This window comes from Molossus molossus, unplaced genomic scaffold, assembly GCF_014108415.1.
Source record: "Molossus molossus isolate mMolMol1 unplaced genomic scaffold, mMolMol1.p scaffold_m16_p_14, whole genome shotgun sequence".
Taxonomy (NCBI): Eukaryota; Metazoa; Chordata; class Mammalia; order Chiroptera; family Molossidae; genus Molossus; species Molossus molossus.
The window spans coordinates 51,240,933-51,247,247 of record NW_023425349.1 but is presented as its reverse complement, the minus strand read 5'-3'; the positions used below and the strand labels follow the sequence as shown (position 1 = coordinate 51,247,247).

The following is a 6,315-nucleotide window of genomic DNA, read 5'->3' as shown; positions in this document are numbered from 1 at the left end:
GAGATTTCAGCTTAGATTCTCTTGATCAATGTTGAATTTTTTTTTTTTATCCCCACCCAAGGACATTTTTTTTTTTTTTTTGCATTTATCTTCAGATAAAGTAGGAGGGAGAGAGGGAGAAAAAGAGAGAGAGAAACATTGATGTGAGAGAGACACATCGAGTGGTTATCACCACCATGACCCCAACCAGGGCCGGGGACAAAGTGCAACCGAGGCACGTGCCCTTAGCGGGAAGCGAACCCGGGACTCTGGTCTGCAGGCCGACGCTCTAACTGCTGAGCCAAACCAGGCAGGGCTATGAGTCTTTAATTGTGAATTTCCAGGAGGAGGAGAGAGATGGAAGATCTATAATGTTTAGTGTTCCCTTTGCAAGACATCTTTAGGGACAGGCAGGGCTGTGTTATGACTTTCAGGGACCCCTTTCTTCATCAACACATAATAAGGATTATGTATTATAATTGTACTCGTATAAAGCTGAATATATTAATACTATATAACAAAACATTTTATTTGACCTAAAAATTTTTTTGCTTCTAACTTTAAAAAAAAATTATAACATGCTTGGTTGGTGTGGCTCCGTGGTTGAGCATTGACCCATGCACCAAGAGGTCGCTGGTTCGATTCCTGGTCAGGGCACATGCCCAGGTTGTGGGCCTGATCCCCAGTGGGGGGCATGCAGGAGGCTGCCAGTCGATGTTCTCTCTCATTGATGTTTCTATCTCTCTCTCCTTCTCCCTTCTTCTCTTTCTAAAATCAATAAAGCAAAAAAAATTTTAAAAGAATAAATTATAATATTTTTGTGAGCTCCTAAAAGCATTGTGGATGCTAGCTATTATACCTACACTGTTTAATCGGTCAGTTAAATAGGCTGGGGAAGGCAGGAGGGGGTTGGGAGTGGGAAGAAGGGGATCAAGAGGGAAAAAAAGGGAGACATCTATAATACTTTTAACAATAAAAAAAAAATAGGTCAGTTAGACCTGGGGACAGGTGTTACATAGGAGGAGTGAGTCTCTGCACAAAACATACACAATGGGATCAAGAGACTCAACATGGCATTCAGTCACAGTACTGAAATGGGTGGTAGCAGGGTTATTCCTTTCCTCCACGCTATGGTAACTGAGGAGACAAAAGGGGAGTTTTACACACACACACACACACACACACACACACACACACACACACTATGGCATGAGAACAGGCTGTGGCAAACCTCCATGTCATTGATTCTTTGTGAACTTTATTCCATTCAGAAATGTTCCCTTAAACTAAAATACTGTATCTATTTTTACATGTTCAGTATAAATCTATACAGAATTAGATAAATTAGCTGGAAAATTAGATTCTTAGTTACTCACTTCTACATATGAATCTAAACACTCATTCACACTCAGGGTATCTTTGAGAGGAAAAGTTCCATAGTTTAGCTTGATGTCCCCAACCTTTGTTATATATAAGACCTCCAATTTGTGGTTTTATTATTTTGTAATGGTGAACTCACTGGCCAGAGATAATGAGAGATGAACAGTGTGAATCCTTTCTTAATAAGTAAAGTAGGGGTAAGAAGCTGTGGGTAAGTCTCACAGTGACTTGGGCATGACACCAAATTTGACTTTATTAGCCACATTAACCATTTCACCAAAGACTAATGATTCATCTTGAAAGATAAATTAGGAAAAGGGAATTTTTCATATAGCCTAGAGATGTTCAGCTGCAGAACAGTGATGTTTTGTTTTTCTATGAGGAGTATCTTCACTCAAAAATAAATTGCCACTTTATGGTAAATGGGTCCTAGAAATACACAAGACTGTACATCATAAAGGTGGCATTTAAAATTAGTGCGGAAAAGATGGACTATTTTGTAAGTGATATCAGGCCAACTTGACCAGCCATTTGTGACAAACTGGATGTCTGTCTCACCCCTTTTATCCAAATAAATTCCAGATGCTTCCAAAATAAAAATGTAAAATAATAAAATCATAACCATACTTGAAGAAAACATAACTGGATATTATTTATAATTTTGGAGTGAAGAAGGCCTTTCTAAGCATGACACAAACTGACTAATATAACTATATTAAATTTAGAGAAATTCTACACCAAATAATTGAAAACAAAAGGTCAAGAGAAGACCATGCCTATCATGTAATAAAGGGCTACATTCCCTGATATGAAAGAGCTTTGACAATCAACAAGAAGCATAAGCAAACAGAAATATGACAATGATGGCCAATTCCTAGAAGAAAAAATGTTCAACTTCTCTAATAATTAAAGAAATACAAAAGATAACAATGACAATATTTTATACCTATCAGATTGGCCCAAACTACACAAAACTAAGTATTATACTACATTGATGAAGATGTAAGAAAACAAGCATTTTCATTATAGTTGTGAGTATAAAAAAAATTTGTAAAGGTCTGTTTAGCAATAAGCTTTCTCCCAGAAATTCCATTTCTAGGAACTTATCATACAGAAATATTCAAGGATAATTGGTGGTCTATTGTGAAATAGTCAAACATTTCAGACATTCTTACATCATGCAGATACACGAAGACACGTACATATATATTTAATGTAGCATTGTTCATATTAAGGAGTTGGTAACCAAGATGACTATCACTAGGGAACCTGTTAAATAAATGATAGTATACCAAAAAGGAATATGACAAATCATTAAAACAAATGAGGGGGTCCCATGTGACTTACAAGGGAAATTTTCTGCAATATAGGAAACTATTAACTGAACGTTCAAGTTACAAAACAGTATGGTTAGAATGGTCCCAATTTTATTTTTGAAATGTTAGATATTCAACCAAAAATTTTGGAGTAATATATACCAAACTCTAATCGTGCTAGTCACTCCTCCATCATAAATACCTATAACACTTGAACTTTAAAAGAAATACATATATTTTTATTGATTTTACAGAGAAAGGAAGGGAGGAGAAAGAAATATAGATCGTTGCTCTCACAACCTGGGTATGTGCCCAAACCAGGAATCAAACAGGTGGCCTTTTGGTGTATAGGAACATGCTCAATCAACTGAGCCACACCTGGCCAGGACATACCTGAACTTTTTTTTTTTTTAATTTTTATTGATTTTAGAGAGAGAGGAAGGGAGAGGGAGAGAGAGATAGAAACATCGATGAGAGAGAACATCGATTGGTTGCCTCCTGCATGTCCCGCATTGGGGATCGGGCCCACAACCTGGGCATGTGCCCTGACCAGGAATCGAATTGGCGACATCTAGGTGCATGAGTCGGCACTCAACCACTGAGCCACACCAGCCAGGCACACCTGAACTTTTTATATCAAGCATTTATTACCCTTGTACTCAGAAAAAGTAGTTATAAAAAAGAGAGCGAGAGAGCCAACAAAACAGTTCCTTTAAGAAATTTTAGGAGAACCGCTTTTTTTTTCTAAAATATTTTTTTGTTTCCTCAGGCCCCATTGATCATTAGATATCTTGTAGCATTGAAGTGCCCAGCAGGAGAATTTGTGGCCAATCTTTTTCCATATACCCAGCCTCTGTATGACTGCCAGTGCCAGATGGCATTGAAAAACTATCACCACCTGCTTAAAAGTTCATATAGAATTTGTAAAATTAAAGTCAGAAATCTAGAATCTATGATGAGCACATACCAGATTTCCCTGCTGATCCAAACACAGCAGAAATTATTTATGAGTCATGTCATATATTATAAAAATATAAACTAATATATTGTCACTATAGAAAGTTGGGTAAATATAAAAGAGTTGAAAGAACAGAGTTATTCCCAGCTCCTCCACGCAAAGAAACTACTGTTAGCATGTACTTTTTGTTTTTTATCCTCACCTGAGGACATTTTTCCATTTTTTGTTCAGGTAGAGTGGGAGGGAGATAGAGGAACAGAGATAGAGAGAGAAACATCGACGTGAAAGGAACACATCGAGTAGCTGCCATCCGCACAACCAACCAGGGCCAGGGACAAACTGCAACCGAGGTAGATGCCTGTAGTGGGAACTGAACCCGGGTCTCTTGGGACTGCAGGCTGATGCTCTAACCATTGAGCCAAACAGACCAGGGCTGTACTTTTAAAAATTATTTTTTCCGCCCTGGTCGGTTTGGCGCAGCAGTTGGAGCGTCGGCCTGCGGTACTGAGAGACCCGGGTTCGGTTCCCGCTAAGGGCACGTACCTCGGTTGCAGTTTCCCCGGCCCCCCTTCACGTCGATGTTTCTCTCTCTCTCTCTTCCTCTCTCTCCCTCCCGCTCTATCTGAACAAAAAATGGAAAAATGTCCTCAGGTGAGGATAAAAAAAAAAAATTATTTTTTCCCCTACTTCTTTGTTTTTATAAATATGCGATCATATTTGATAAACAATTTTGCCCTGGGCTTTCCTCATTTAGTAAATTTTATCACATTACTTTAAAACTTCTTTTGTAGGCACTATTTTCAATGGCTATATATTTCATTATTTATGCAACAATTTTCTGTATAGCTTGACATTTAAGTTGCTTCCAAATTTTCATCAATATAAATAATGCTCAGTGAACATCTTTATGCATAAAGTCTTTTCTTCCTCCCCCCTGCCCCCAGGATTTTCCTATTAATGTGACTCCTAGAAGTGGATTACTATATTTAAGGATGTCAAGACTTCTTTTTTTTTTTTTTGGAAAAAAAGCAATATTTTAATTTTATCTAATTTACTTTTAGTCAATACTCCAGTAACATTTTCCTCCCAATACAATACTACTCCCTCTCTATAAGGCTGTTCCTGGGAGCCAGAAAGTTTAGGTTAATAAGGGAGTTAAGTTAGAGAGTAATTGCTTGCAGTTTAAACAGACAATAACTTTTTGCTTCCCTCTTAATGTGCTAATAGTGTGTCTAAAAAAATATGCAATTCTTAGAAAGGTACCATTTCTGATTTTCTTTAAATTACCTGTAACCTTTGGAAACTAATCACATGAAACTACAAAATTAGCAAATGTCTTGAAATCTGTATATAAAACATAAATTACGTCTAATTTCAAACTGTCATTTATTAGTGTACCACTCAATCTTAAAAAGGGGGGGGGGGCTCCAAAGATAGTCTTCTATCATTCTTAAAAAGGAAACTGTTCCTTTTAACTTTACACCCACCCTAGACCCCAATTTCAAAACCTATCATTTAATTGTCTTGGTCATGGACGTTCCCAAGATGAGATTTGATATTTTGCTCCCGTAGCTTCTGGTTATCAGAAAACCCATGCTTTCCTTTATTAAAGGAGGTTGGTCCTGCTGATGTTGGTGTATCCCTTCCAGCAGTCTTCATCCTCATCTTTGCTTCTGGTGGCATTTCCTCTAGCTCGCTATCTTCATCTTCATTAAAAGCTGCTGCTACTGAAAGGGCTTTTGGAGCAAGAGTGGGAACAGTTCCTTCGGGTTTCCTTGCTCCAAGTTTGATGGATCTGGCTGAGGCTTCCTTTGTCGTCTGACTGCTATGGCAAATCCAAACTGAGACCTTTTAGGCTTTGATGGGACTTCTGCAGCTTCTTCTTCAGCTGATCGCTTCTCAGCGCTGCGACTGGAACTTTCCCCTCCATTACTGGAAGAAACAGTCTCAGTTTTCACAGGTTTTTCTGCTTCTTCTTCAGGTCCTCCGGCGGCTCCAGCTCGCTGCGGCTTCTCCGCCTTCCCCTCTCCAGCCCGCCCGTCTGCTATTTCCCCGCCGCGGCCTCCCTGCAGCCGCGCCAAGGACGTCACCTGTCAAGACCTTTTATACAAACAACTAAATTGCTTACTCTTATTTAATCTCCCACCAGAAATAAGAAAAGGTGCCTGTTTGGTTATGCTCTTGCAAACGTTTGATATTATTATTGAAAACAAACAAAACCAAAAACCTTTGCTACTTTGATAGGCATAATGGAAGTCTTAGTTTCATTTTAATTTCCAAGGCTGAATATTTTTCTGCTAGGTCTGTTAACCACCTTTTGTCCTTTTGTACGTGTGTGTGTGCACGTACTTTCTGTTATGTCCTTTACACATTCGTCGCCTGGGTCTTAGTCTTTTTCTTACCAAGTTGCCATATTCTTCATATATCAAGAGTATGTATAAATATTTTTAAATTCTAAAATAATCATAAACTTACAGAATATTTGCAAGCACAGTATAAAGAACAGTATTCATTTCTTTTTCAACCTGTGACATTCCTGCAAAGGTTGCCTCCAATTCATAATTTATCTTTTCATTAGGATTTAGTTTAAATTTGAGACTTAAAGTTTGAATTTACTGGGAATTTTTATCTGAATTATTTAAGCCTTTCTAAGGTGGATAGTTTTCCCTGCTCAAGAAATTC

At 38.1% G+C, this 6,315-nt stretch overlaps 1 pseudogene; it reads right to left on the bottom strand.

The window, feature by feature from the left end:
* Positions 1 to 5,148: 5,148 nt before the first annotated feature.
* LOC118629307 lies at positions 5,149 to 5,881 on the bottom strand (annotated as a pseudogene).
* Positions 5,882 to 6,315: the final 434 nt, after the last annotated feature.